Here is a 15,410-nt window from a genome sequence, read left to right as displayed (position 1 = left end):
ACCTTGCTGGTCCACACTGTAACCTGTTTGTTTTCCTGCGTGGGTTGCTGTTGCCAAAGCTTGTTGGTGCTCCCGCAGGACACCGACCCCTCAGCACTCAACAGGCTTTGTGGGACAGCTCACCTCTGGCTCCTGGTCATTCTCGACGTCTCCTGGTCATCGTGGCTGCAGAGTCAAGCATCCCTTCGTCGCACCTGAAGCACCTGACATCGGTAGGCATTCGTCTTCCATGCCCCTGGTCACTCTGAAGTGACCCAGACTCTGTCCCCTCTTTTTTCAGGTTCCTTCCATCCAGAATCCAGGCTTGGATTCCACCGACCCTTTTCACCTTCACGGCAGCAGTACTTCTTCACTTCCTCCCATTGAAAACAACAAGGGTTTCCGACGCCACTTCTGACCTATGCACCCGTCTCCTCTGGGATAGGTAACTCGGGTACTACGTTATCCACAGGTGGGGTGGCTCTCACAACTCTTACGTTCCAAAGGATTTGCTCGAAGTCCTCCTAGAAGGGTCCTTAAACTTCAACTTTGCAACCGCGACTTTCCCATAGAGTTGTACGGAGGACGCAGTCGTGTTTCCTCACTGTACCCGTCCTCCATGGGCTCCCTGCGACATCATCTGGGGTGGTTCCTTGGGGTCACAGCGATTCTACGTGCACTAGGCACTGTGTCTAGTCAAGTCGTGATTGTTATACCACTATTTTAGTATATGGTTCAGTCTCCCCCTGGAGCCCGCTGTGTATTGTGCTAATTACAACTGTTCTATTGATCGTTTATTGTGTGCTGTGTGTTCTACCCTCATGTAGAGGATAGTAGAGAGTGTTATATTAATAAATACATATTTTTATATCACTACTTTGTGGTTCGCCTTCAGTTATTCATTCAGGAGGTGATATTCTGGTAAAACAAGCTGCTTTACATTCCTTCAAGATTAAGCCTGAAGGCTGCACTCCATAGCTACCACTAGGATAGCTTTCATAAAGGTTATCTTTGACCTCATACATCATAAGGGTCGTGTGGATTGGTACAAGGTGCCCACTTTAATTAGTGGACAGCATATACCAGGCCACCTTCTCACATTGGTCACATTGGTGTGCAGCAGTTGGGATTCAAGCTTGCTATTGTTTTACCAGATAAATCTCATTGAGTGATTAACTGAAAACCACTATAGTATTAGGCACAAATAATACTTAAAGATTAGAATAAGTAAGTTCTACTGACCTTGGGGTTGGGTAAGTTAAGGGTCTAGCACACCCTTTCTCCAACCTAAGAGAGGTTAGTCTCCACTGGGTTAGGTAGGTGCCTACACCACATAACACTAGAATGTCTTCTAAAGGAGAAGCCAGTGGTTCTCTGTCTTCTAGATACAATGGTCTCTCATTTCAGGATTTGAAAGCCATGTGTGCTTCTAGGAAGCTGAAGACAGGGAGAAATGCAAACACCCAATGCCTCATTGAGGTGTTACTCCTAGCTGACCTTAGGAAGACCCCAGGGTCTGATGAGGTAGATAGAGTGGGTGGGGCAGGGATTGAAAGGAGGCCACCAGGAAGTGAAACCTTCTTTGACCTGGAATAAAACCCTGACAATGATTCCAACCTGGACAACTTAGATCTTCCAGGAGGTGGGGGAGAAGGCCCCAGTGGCCCTCTCTTCACTCCACCAGGAAGAATACAGAGCTTACCTAGGAGAACTAGATCTCCCTCTGTAGAATCTCGACATTCAGGAACTTTTATGGGGACCTCCATATCCAATAAGAGAGATAACTCTTATGATAGACAGTGCCAATTTCTAGAGCTTGAGAAAGTCAAGCTTAGGCTAAAGCAAGAGCAATTGGCACTATATAGGTAAACCTTAGAGCTCCAGAAATCGAGAAAGAGATTGGGACTAGAGTCCCATGGTGGCAGCAACGGATCACTGACATAATATAGAATGCCAAAATATCAACCTGCCAAACTATCGTGGAGAAAATATAGAATGCAAAAATATCGAATTCCTATCTACAAACAGGTAAGAACAAAAATATTGAATCAAAAATATCGTTGTAAAAAATATAGGTGCCGATTCCGATCCTGTAAAACCCGGGTACGAATGGTCGTACGGAGCATTTTTTCCGTACGACTAATACCCGGAAATTCCACCGTACAAACCAGCAAGTACGATTCGTACAGAAATACCATTTCCGTATGAATCGTAAAAAACACCGTACGGCTAAAAAATACATACAATTCTGATCCTGGACAGCGCGTACGTGACATCCGCACGGAGTCAGGCAGCGTTTTACGGACCAGCAAGTACGATTAATACCTACAGCACTCCGCACGGCTATATTTTTATGGGAGCCAAAAAGTGCCGGAAAAGCTAAGTACGCTGCGATGCACGAGGCAAAGGGGGCCCACAACGCGACGTACATGCCATCACCCACATCGTACGTGTTATCATGTACGGTGTGTACCCCAACATTGCATATGTATGGACCGTACCCCATCCCCCGTATGTACAGACCGTACCCCCCACCTCCCGTATGTACGGACCGTACCCCGCACCCCCGTATGTACGGACCGTACCCCCACCCGTGTATGTCCACACCGTACCCCGGGCGTACCCCCCTCCCGCGTATGTCCGCACCATACCCCAGGCGTAACCCCCACCTGCGTATGTCCGCACCGTACCCCAGGCGTACCCCCACCCGCATATGTCTGCACCGTACCCCAGGTGTACCCCCACCCGCATATGTCCGCACCGTACCCCAGGCGTAACCCCCACCCGCGTATGTCCGCACCGTACCCCAGGCGTAACCCCCACCCATGTATGTCGTACCCCATGCACAAGTGTCCTCGGGGTAGGGGTCGTACAAAGTTCGCTCCGTACGGGGCCTTTTCCATGAGCTTTAGTTTTCGGACGGGCGGTACGGATCGTACTTGCGCGCTCGGACTTCAGTTTTACGAGTTGTAAGTAAAACTGTCCGCGGACGTCTCGTAGACTTTTCCCGAGGCGATTCGTATGTATTTTTCACGTACGAATCGTACTTCACCGTTTGTACGGGCCTTGTACGATTCATACGTAAAAAAATACGGATACGAGTCGCACGGGAAAAAAAAATCCAGGATCGCAATCGACCCCTAAGTTAGTCAAGATATCGAATTTTTTAAATGTCTTAAAAGTAATGTTGAAATAATAAATATAATTAACTAAAACATACTTAAAAATACTTAAATAACCTTAAAAATAATAAATAATTAATATAAGTTAAAAAAAATAAACATACATTTTTATTTTTTAATACATATAAATATTAACGTAATATTAATAAAAAATAATCAATATTTTTAGCGTAGGATAGCGGGAGGGTAAAATTTACTATTACCACTCCAGTGAGTGCAACAGTAGGGAAAGCATCAGATAGTGGAGGGGTAAAAATTACTATTCCCACTCCAGAGAGTGTAACAGTAGGGAAAGCATTGGATAGCGGGGGGTAAAATTTACTATTCCCACTCCAGTGAGTGCAACAGTAGGGAAAGCGTTGGATAGCGTAGGTGTAAAAATTACTATTCCCACTCCAAAGAGAGCAACAGTAGGGAAAGCGTTGGATAGCGTAGGGGTAAAAATTACTATTCCCACTCCAGTGAGTGCAACAGTAGGGAAAGCGTTGGATAGCGTAGGGGTAAAAATTACTATTCCCACTCCAAAGAGAGCAACAGTAGGGAAAGCGATGGATAGCGTAGGGGTAAAAATTAGTATTCCCACTCCAGAGAGTGCAACAATAGGGAAAGCTTTGGATAGCGTAAGGGTAAAAATTACTATTCCCACAACAGTAGGGAAAATAATAATTTAATATTTCATTAAAAATAAATTAATTATCAATACCAATAAAAAAAAAATTTAATTATCAATTGCAAAATATTTAATAATAATTCATTATAAATACCAATAAATATTTTTTTTTAATTAATTACCTATTAATATTTAATTAACGCCCAATTAATTTTCAATACCAAAAATTAATAAATGAAAATAATACCAATTAATAGTAAATTAATTATCAATACACAAAAATAATTTCAATAATTAATTATTTACAATTAAATTACTTCCCACCATATTCCCCTATAAACCCACAACCCGCTACAAATAATAAATTAATACAATTAACATAATTATCAATTAATCAATTAATAAAAATTAATTACCAATTAATACAAATTAATTACCAATCAATAATTAATTAAATACCAATTAATTTTCAATACCAAAAATTCATAAATAATAAAAAAATACCAATTAGGTGCCGATTCCGATCCGTTAAAAAAATTTACCGTCCGACTCGTATCCGTATTTTTTTACGTACGAATCGTACAAGTACCATACAAGCTGCGAAGTACGATTCTTACGTGAAAAATACATCCGAATTGCGTCGGGAAAATGGTCCGAGAGGGAGCCGTAAATTTTTACGTCCGAATAGCGTCGGGAAAAGTATCCGACAGGGAGCCGGACATTTTTACGTGCAAATCGTAAAACAGAAGTCCGAGCGCGCAAGTACGATCCGTACCGCCCGTCCGAATACACAACCGCATGTAAAATGCCCCGTACGGAGCGAACGCTGTAGCCTACATGTACACGGGTAAACTTGTGCCCGGATACGAGTCGTACAGCCCCCCTCACCCCGCACATGTCAGCCCCGCACCCCCGTATGTCAGCACCGTACCCCCCTCCGCACTGTACCCCAACACCATAGCACAGCCCCGCACCTGTACGTGCCGCACCCCAGGCCATCTCCCAGTCCTGCACCTGTACGCGCCACACCCCAGGCCCGTCTCCCAGCCCTGCACCTGTACGCCCCGTACCCCAGGGCCGTACCCCAGCCCCCCACCTGTATGCGCCGCACCCCAGGCCCATCTCCCAGCCCCGCACCTGTACACCCCGTACCCCAGGACCATACCCCAGCCCCCCACCTGTACGCGCCGCACCCCAGGCCCGTCTCTCAGCCCCGTACCTGTACGCACCGTACCCGACACCGTAGTCCAGCCCCGCACCTGTACACACCATACCCCAACACCGTAGCACAGCCCCGCACCTGTACGCACCGTACCCCAACACTGTAGCACAGTCCCGTACCTGTACGCACCGTACCCCAACACCGTAGCCCAGCCCCATACCTGTACGCACCGTACCCCAACACCGTAGCCCAGCCCTGTACCTGTACGTACCGTACCCCAACACCGTAGCCCAGCCCCGCACCTGTACGCACAGTACCCCAACACCGTAGCCCAGCCCCGCACCTGTACGCACCGTACCCCAACACCGTAGCACAGCCCCGTACCTGTACGCACCGTACCCCAACACCGTAGCACAGCCCCGTACCTGTATGCACCGTACCCCAACACCCTAGCACAGGCCTGCACCTGTACGCACCATACCCCAACACCGTAGCACAGCCCCGGACCTGTACGCACCGTACCCCAACACCCTAGCACAGGCCCGCACCTGTACACACCGTACCCCAACACCGTAGCACAGCCCCGCACCTGTACGCACCGTACCCCAACACCGTACCCCAGCACCCTCACCCAGCATCACGTATGTACGGACAATATCACTATGGCGTACGCCTACGGCAACACTACCAAAGTGATACGTACCCTACACACGCATGTACGGACTGTATCACTGGAGTAGTGGTGCCCTAGGGGTAAGTGTGGAACGCACCGTACCTGTGTGTGGATAGTGAAATTACATAGGGGACACATGAGGGACATGTATAAGGGCCTAAATGCATGCTGGTTGTCATGGAGACCGAGTTTCCAGTTCAAAAATGTTGTGGCCAGCAAAGGTCGGTTGGAGACAATATACTATGTTGCAAAGTGGTTGTTGACGTGACATCATGCTCAAATTTTGAACCATGCAAAGGCCCTCACTGGGGTAGGTTTAAAGGGATTGGAGGAAACGTAGGATGCAATGAGATTGACCAATCACTCTGTACTCCTGTAAATGAAACAGCCCAGCAAGGGAGATATAAGGCAGCCAGGACCCATGAGAGAGCACTTGCCTGCACAACCTTTCATTCCACACCACTGCTGCTGCTTGTGATTCCTCTGGCACCATGTCCAGGTCTGTGGAGAGGGCCCAGCCTTTCACCCAAGAGGAGAATGAGGCGTTGCTGGACGTCATCCTCCCACAGTACCCCTGCCTGTATGGGATACCAGGGGAGCAGGTGAGTGCTGACTCCACTAGCTTTGACTGTGCCCCTTTTTTGTGTCTGTCACTTCTGGCATTGTGTCCAGGTGTGACAGACATGCAATGTTGTTCATTGTGGGTCCCAGGGGGGGGGGGAATGCCTTATGTCTCCCATGCAGAGCATGTTGTGGTTCATATCTGCACTCCTCACTTGCATTGTGCTTACTGTGACAATCACTGCATGGTGCATGCCACATTCAGCCTGGCTAATCCTCTTGGGAATGTTGTTTCTATAGTCCTGATGTGATTCTGTGGTCCCCCGAGTGTGACAGGTGACTGTACCCACAGATGTGTGTGAGTTGAGTGTACCTGTGGTGATAGTGTCCAAATGATGTGTACGGCCCCTGGACATTGGTGTGTGTGTAATTCCCCTTTCATGTGGGTGAGTGTCTATGTGGAGTGTTGCACCCCAGCTGCATGGAGGATGCATATGCCCTACCCATCTGATGTGAGCAGGGAGCCGTGCTGTGTGTCTGACGTGCTGAGCTAGCCCCACACCTGTGACTCCCCCCAGTCAAGTGGCACATGTGCAGAGTGATGTTTGTACCCGCAGTTGCCAATGGCAGGTGATTGTCCTGTGCCTGTGTGTGTCTGTGTACTCCGCTGAGGTGGCGTCAGTAGCCTGGGGCATGTGACTGCTTTGAGGTGCTGTCCATAATCCTGGTGTTGCTTGTGATGCACAGTGTGAGCCATGATCATTTCTTCTGTCGCACCCCTCATGCCACCTGTGTACTTTAAATGCCATGTACTGCATTTGCCCTTCCCCAGAGGATAATGTCCCTATGACAAAGGTGCAATGAGTTGGCTGCATACTATGCCCTTTTCAAACAAGCCAATTGTTCTAATGTGTGTCTTTGTGACATGGAGCAGGTGTATTGATGTTGTCTCACTTTGTCATCCTCACAGGTAGCCGCCTACGCCAAGGGGGAGATTTGGAAGCGGGCCGTCAGGGCCGTGAGGTCGGTGGAGGGTCACAGTTGGCGCCTGGCCCAGGTGAGAAAACGCTGGTAGGACATCCGGTGCTGGACCAGGAGGATCGCCCGGGTCCTGCTGGGGGACTCACCAGCACGAAAACACGGCGGGCGCCGGCGCCTGACCCACCAAATGAAGCGTGTCCTGGCAGTGGTCTTCCCTGACATGGATAGGCGGTTACAGGAGAAGTAGCAGCAGCAAGGGGGTAGGTACATGTGTGTTTGTTGTGTGTCACCAGCTTTTGGAAGTGCTCAGTCGCATGGATACACTGCCAGGGTTTATATGTGCAGTGCATATCCTGTTCCCCCTAGTCAACCGCTGCTGTTCTTCCTCCCTTCCCCTCCTTGACATGTGTTCCCTGGTCTGTGTGTAATCACTATTGCACATGGTCATCTAGGCTGCAAGGTCATCACGGTGCACAATGCTTTCTGCATCATGCGTGGGGGTGGTCTGTGACATGTGTTGGTACCTTGCCTGTGCCCTGTCCACTCATTTGGGGGTCCATAATTGTTGGCACTGTCCTGAGGCTCCACATAGGAGTGTGAGGTTTTAAATACACACCCTTGCAGCATGCATGACCAATGTAGTGGCCTCAGACATGATGTGCATGAGTGGGAGATATGCATAGGGCTGGGACGGTTGCTCCAGTTACAGTCAGATAATTCCAGGACCATGGAGCAGTGTGCCCACTACTGGCCCATGAGACACCTTATCCTAGGAAGCATGTGTGGCATCACACACTGTGGCCAGTCTCTGTGTGTTCAGCATAGTTTGGCCTCTGTGGCATTGTTCCCTGCCCTAATTTGTATTAACGTAAAGTGTGCTACATGTGTCCACTGTACAGGGTGACCCCATTAGGCTTGTGCATACTCACACTGGGCAGTGCCTGTGTGTCTATGTACAACTATCAGTTGATGGTTGTTTGTCACAGATATATGTGTGGTCAGCCTCACGAGGTGATGTTGAGTACATTTAGGAGTTCTTGATTCCCCTTTTAGTAAACACAGATTGAGAGGTGTAACTACTTGCTCTGTCTCAATCACATTGTCTCATGTATGGGGGGTTTGTGCAGGAAAGGCATACATGTCAAAACCTTATGTCTCCTTGCCAGGTCTGACCTGTGTGTGCTAATTGTCTGGACTGACACTCAACGTGCAGTGACCCAGACATGTTGTGCAGGGTGTCATGTTTGTGCTTTGCAGCATGTGTCAAAAGTTACAATACATGTTTCCAGCTCATCCATTATTGGCACCGGTGTGTGCTCACGATGCTATGTGGTTTGGTCTGTGTGTGCTGACATCTTTGTGGACATTCTTCGTTCCTATCAGGGTGTCTCCTCAGTGCAGGTGCTCCTTATTCCAACACTATTTCAGGGCCATTAGCTAATGCATTGTCCTGTGTCTGGACATGTGTGCCAATCCACATGACAGGTAGTGTGTCAGATGTGTTGCCAACTGTGTCATCATGGTGCAGATGGCCATGTGACAGGTGGCATGTTTTAAGTTGTCATTCAAGAAGTCCTTCCTCTGTCTCAATCACATTGTCTCAGGTAGGGGGGGGTTTGTGCGGGCAAGGCCTACATGTCCAACCCTTATGTCTCCTTGCCAGGTCTGGCCTGTGTGTGATGATAGTCTGAACAGACACCTGAAGAGCGTGGGTACGGGCCGTACCACCAATGTTGGGGTGCCGTAGGGGTACGGATCGTACCCAGGCCTGAAGAGCGTTGGTACGGGTCGCACCACGTGTACCCCTACGTCATCCAAAGAATGGTGGTACGGCCCGTACCCAGGCCTGAAGAGCGTGGGTACGGGCTGTACCACCAATGTTGGGGTGCCATAGGGGTACGGCCCGTACCCATGCCTGAAGAGCGTGGGTACGGGCAGTACCACCAATGTTGGGGTGCCGTAGGGGTACGGCCCGTACCCAGGCCTGAAGAGCGTGGGTACGGGTCGCACCACGCGTACCCCTACGTCACCCCAAGAATGGTGGTACGGCCCATACCCAGGCCTTCAGAACGTGGGTACGGGCCGTACCACCATAGTTGGGGTGACGTAGGGGTAGGTGTGGTATGACCCGTACCCACGCTCTTAAGGCGTGGGTAGGGTGCGTACCACAATTGTTGTGGTGACGGGACGCGTCCACGTCCACTTCCGTTGTGGCGGAACGCAGGCCTTGTTGGACACGCCCCCACCCGAAGTGACCAGACCCTGGAGGTACGGTATGTACAGGGCATGTATACATTTTGCCTTGGGTGGGGGTTATGTTTCCTGCCCCTGCCCCCCACCTTTGCCCTTGGGTGTTGTTCTGACCTTCTGCCGCGTCTGCGTCGGTTCCTGTGCACCAGGTCATAGGCTATGAGGGCCGGGATGACACGTAGGATGGGGTCCATGTCTGTCCGTCGCGTACAGGTGCTCCTTCCTCGCGTCCTCCTCAATTTCCCGGCAGTTTTTGGCTGCCGTACAATATTATCCGTGTGGAGTGACGTAGGCACGATTCGTACTTGCTGGTTCGTAAAAAGCTGCCTGACTCCGTCCGGACATCACGTACGCGGTGTCCCGGATCGGAATTGTGGGTATATTTTAGCCGGTCGGTGTTTTTACGATTCGTACGGAAATGGTATTTCTGTACGAATCGTACTTGTGGGTTTGTAAGGTGGTTTTCCCGGATACGAGTCGGACGGAGAATACGCTCCGTACAACGGTTCGTACCCGGGTTTTACAGGATCGGAATCGGCACCTAATAATTACTTAACAGTAAATTAATTATCAATACACAAACATATTTTCAATAATTAATTAATTACAATTAAATTACTTCCCACCATATTCCCCTGTAAACCCACAACCTGCTACAAATAATAAATTAATACAATTACCATAATTATCAATTAATCAATTAATAAAACTGATTACCAATTAATAATTAATTAATTATCAATACCAATAAATACAAATAAATATTTACTTAATTACAATTAAATTACTTCCCACCCTATTCCCCTATAAACTCACAAACCGCTACAGAACTAAAACGCAAAATTAAATTAAAAATAATTACTAATTCCTAAAATTATTATTTAATTTACTATAATTAAATTACTTCCCACCCTATTCCCCTATAAACCCACAACCCGCAAAAATTTAATAACATAAAATTCATTTCTTTAAAAAAATTAAACATACATTACAAAAACTAATATACAATTTTAACACATATACTAACATACAAAACACATTCGATATTAATAAAAATTCGATATTTTTTAATGCCTATATTATGTACTTCGATATTACTTACCTGTATTTAGATATTTGTAACAACTATATTATGTCCATTCTATATTTTGTACTCAATATTATGTATTCTATATTTGTTTTTCGATATTTTGTCTATTTACTGGCAGCAACAGTTTCCCTAGGGTTAAGGAATACACTTATGACCATAGGAACCTGGGCAATATAGTCCCTCCCTATTATGGTGGGGATGACATCCACAAATGGATAACTGCTTTAGAGAGGGCCTGTAAGGTACAGAAGACCCCTCAAGAGCAGTAGACAGCGATCTTGTGGCTCTCCTTTGCTGACAAAGGTAGAGATAAGCTCCTCACTGTTAGAGAAGAGGATGCTGACAATTATTCAGTTTTGAAGAGTGCTCTAATTGATGGGTTTGGCTTAACCACTGAAAAGTACAGGATTAAGTTCAGAGACACCCAGAAGGCACAGACTCAGGATTGGGTAGACTTTGTAGATTGTGCTACTAAGGCTCTGGAAGGCTGGTTACTTGGCAGCAAAGTGGATGACTTCAAAGGATTGTACAATTTGATTATGAGGGAGCAGATCCTCAGTAATTGCCAAAACCAGTTGTTGCATCAGTACTTGGTTGACTCTGATCTGACTTCTCCACAAGAATTGGGAAAGAAGGCAGATAGATGGGTCAGAACCAGGGTGAAGCAGAAAAATCAGAACCAAGGTGGTGACCAAAAGAAGCCTGATGCTAAACCAGCACATAATGGTGGTAGAGAAGGGTAAAGACCAGAAGTCTTCTTCAGGGCCCCAAAAACCGGCATCTGAGGGTGGGTCACAATCCAACAAAGGAAAAGGCAGAAAGAAGCCATGTGTAAGGAAAAGACACACTGGACTAGGGATGCCAATTATGCCAAAGCCAAGGATCCTCCTACCAACACCACTGCCCCTAAGGCAACTTTCCCCCCTAGTTCAGCTCCAAGTGAGGGCACTGAAAAGAAGGGTATAGTAGGGTTAACCCTGGGATCTGAGATGGGTTTTGGCCTAGTCAGAACGCCAGCTCAGGCTGTTCTAGTTTGTGATGGAGGCATGGATATTGCCTCCTTATTTGTCAGTCCCAGTAATCTGGTCAAATACAGGCAACAGCCTTTGATAAATGGACAGGAGGCCATGGCATACAGGGACACAGGAGCCAGTGTCACAATGGTGACTAAGGACCGTGTGAGCCCTGACCAGTTCATACTTGGTGAGATGTACCAAGTGACCAATGCTAGCAATGTCAGAACAGACCATTCCTTGGCAGTTGTGAATTTCAGCTGGAGAGGGGTAACTGGCCTTAAGAAGGTTGTGGTTAGCTCAGACCTCCCTGTGGAATGCTTGTTGGTCAATGCTTTGGAATCTTCAGCTTGGGCTGAGGTGGAACTCAGGACACGTGCAACAATGTTGGGCATCTCCGCAGATGTGTTTACTGTGACCAGGTCACAGGCAAAAATGTCTTCCACTGACCTGGCCCTGGATTCTGAAAAGATGGACTAGGTGCCTTCCAAGAGAAGGAGCAGTAGGGGTATGGCAGTGTCTTCCCCCAGACTCAGAGTGAGGATCATTCTCCTGCAGAAGATGAGCCCAGTACCTGTGAAGGAACTAGAGGAACTTGAACCTGAACAGGTTGAGTTTTTGGGGACAGGGGGCCCTTCTAGGGCAGAACTGAGCCTGGAGCAGCACAGCTGCCCCTCTCTTGAACTCCTCAGACAGCAAGCTGCTGCTGAGGCTGCTGGGAGTGCCAGTGGGTCCCACAGCATCTACTAGGATGAAGGACTCCTTTACTCAGAGGGTAGATACTCCAAGCCTGGTACTACCAGGAGGTTGGTTATACCTCTGAAGTTTACGGGCTTCCCATTAACACTTGCACATGACATCCCTTTAGCAGGACACTTGGGCCAAAGCAAGATCTGGGACAGGCTTGTCCCTCACTTTCACTGGCCGAATATGTCAGAGGACACAATGGAGTTTTGTTGCTCCTGTACCACCTGTCAAGCCAGTGGTAAGGCAGGTGGTACTACAAAGGCCCCCTTGAAACCACTACCTGTGGTGGGGGTTCCCTTTGAGAGGGTTGGGATTGACATTGTTGGTCCCATGGATCCTCCAACTGCATCTGGGCATAGATGTATACTGGTGGTGGTGGACCATGCCACTAGGTATCCAGAAGCAATACCCCTTAGAACCACCACAGCTCCTGTGGTGGCCAGGGCCCTCTGGGAATTTTTTTCCAGAGTGGGTATCCCTAAGGAGGTCTTAACTGACAGGGGTGCAAACTTCATGTCAAATTACATAACTACTATGTGGAAAGAGTGTGGAGTGAATTACAAATTCACTACACCCTATCACCCACAATGCAATGGGTTGGTTGAAAGATTCAACAAAACCCTGAAGGGCATGATCATGGGCCTCCCAGAAAAGCTTAGGCAAAAATGGGATGTTCTGTTGCCCTGCCTTCTCTTTGCCTACAGAGAGGTTCCTCAGAAGGGTGTTGGTTGCAGCCCTTTTGAACTTTTGTTTGGACATCCAGTTAGGGGTCCTTTGTGTCTAGTGAAGTAGGGATGGGAGTTACCTCTCAAACCAACTAAACAAGACATATTGGACTATGTACTTGGTCTCCTCTCCAGGATGGCTGAGTACATGAAGAAGGCATCCAAAAACCTTGAGGCTAGCTAAGAATTACAGAAAGCTTGGCATGACCAAAAGGCTGTTCTGACTGTGTACCAGCCAGGGCAGAAGGTATGGGTGTTGGAAACTGTGGCCCCAGCAGATCTCCAGGACAAATGAAGTGGACCACATTCCATACTTGAGCAGAAGGCAGAGGTTACCTACCTGGTGGACCTTGTAACTCCCAGGAGCCCCCACAGGGTGCTCCATGTGAACAGATTCAAGACATATGTTGACAGGGCAGACATGGGCTTGCTCATGGCTACTGATGAGGAACAGGAGGATGAGAGTGATCCACTCCCTGACCTCCTCTCACAGAACCCGGATGATGGTTCAGTAGATGGTGCAGCCTTGGCAGGCAGCCTCACTGAGCAACAACAGACTGATTGCAGGAAAGTCCTCAATCAGTAGAGACACATTTTCTCACTGACTCCCAGTCAGACCACCTGGTGTACCCATGAAGTGGACACAGGGGAAAGCTTACCTGTCAAGAACAACATTTACAGGCAACCTGACCATGTCAGGGACTGCATCTGGACTGAAGTCCATAATATGCTGGAATTGGGAATAATTGAACCCTCAGTTAGCCCTTGGGCTAGTCCAGTAGTCCTGGTACCGAAACCTCACACCCATGGTGGTAAAAGAGAGATGAGGTTTTGTGTAGACTACAGGGGGTTCAATGCAGTCACTAGGACTGATGCTCATCCTATTCCCAGGGCAGATGAATTTATAGATACTTGTTTCTGAGTACATTTGACCTCACTGCTGGCTACTGGCAAATCAGACTAGCTGAGGATGCTAAGCCCAAAACAGCATTCTCAAGCCCTAGTGGGCACTATCAATTTATTGTAATGCCCTTTGGTTTGAAGAATGCACCTGCCACTTTTCAAAGGTTGGTAAATAAAGTTCTCTCAGGCCTGGAAGCTTATAGTGCAGCTTATCTTGAGGATTTTGCTGTCTTTAGTTCCATCTGGGAGGATCACCTGATCCACCTGAGAAATGTTTTGGAGGTCCTGCAAAAGGCAGGCCTCACTATCAAGGCCACTACGTGCCAGGTAGGGCAGAGTAAGGTTGTGTACCTTGTGGGTGGAGGACAGGTTCAACCATTGCAGAGTAAAATTCAGACCATCATGGAATGGGTTGCCCCACCTACCAGACTCAGGTCAGAGCTTTCTTGGGCCTGACTGAGTACTACAGGAGGTTTTTCAAAGGTTAGGGATCCATAGTGACCCCTTTGAATGATCTGACCTCTAAAAGAATGCCTAACAAAGTTCAGTGGACAGTTAGCTGTCAAAAGGCATTTCATGACCTAAAGCAGGCCATGTGCACTGCTCCCATTCTGCAAAGCCCTGACTATTCCTAACAATTCATTGTTCAAACTGATGCATCTGAGTTGGGGGTAGGGGCTGTGTTATCACAACTGAATGAAGAGGGTCAGGATCAGCCAGTAGCTTGTATAAGGAGAAGGCTGACCCCCAGAGAAAAACGTTGGTCAGCTATTGAGAGGGAAGCTTTTGCTGTGGTTTGAGCTCTGAAGATTTTGAGGCCATACTTGTTTGGGGTAAACAGACAAAATATTGATTTAAAATTATCGACCTACCAGAATATCGATGTTGAAATATCGTCATGCCAGAATATCGACAGTCAGAATATCGTTGACAAGAACATCGAGTTGAAGGTAAGAAATATAGTTTTTTTAAATATCGATGTTAAAAATCTTGGGTTTTTTGTTAGTGTTATGTATGTTAGCATTTAATTTAAATGTATGTGTTCTATATTTTTGTGTAAGTATTGCTTTTGTATTTTAATATATGTGTTAAATTTTTATAAGTAATTCTTTTTTCTTTAACAACATTTTGCTTTTTAGTTCCGTAGCGGGTTGTGGGTGTATAGGGGACTGGGGTGGGAAGTAATTTAATTATAATAAATTTAATATTAATTTTTAGAAGGTATTAATAATTTTTTATTAAATTTTGCCTTTTATTTCAGTAGCATGTTGTGGGTTTATAGGGGAGTAGGGTGGGAAATAATTTAATTATAATACATGTATTAATCATTTTTAGCAGTTACTAAGTATTTTTTCATTAAAGTTTGCGTTGTATATCCGCAGCGGGTTGTGGGTTTATAGGGGAATAGGGTGGGAAGTAATATAATAATTCATAATTAATTAATATGTTTTATTAAGTACTATTTATGTATTTAATAATTTATATTGGTCATTGTGGTAATTAATTTAATATTAATGATTTATTAATTGGTTAT

This window comes from Triturus cristatus, chromosome 2_1 (assembly GCF_964204655.1).
Source record: "Triturus cristatus chromosome 2_1, aTriCri1.1, whole genome shotgun sequence".
NCBI lineage: Eukaryota > Metazoa > Chordata > Amphibia > Caudata > Salamandridae > Triturus > Triturus cristatus.
The sequence above is the reverse complement of the archived record's forward strand: the minus strand, read 5'-3'. Positions refer to the sequence as shown.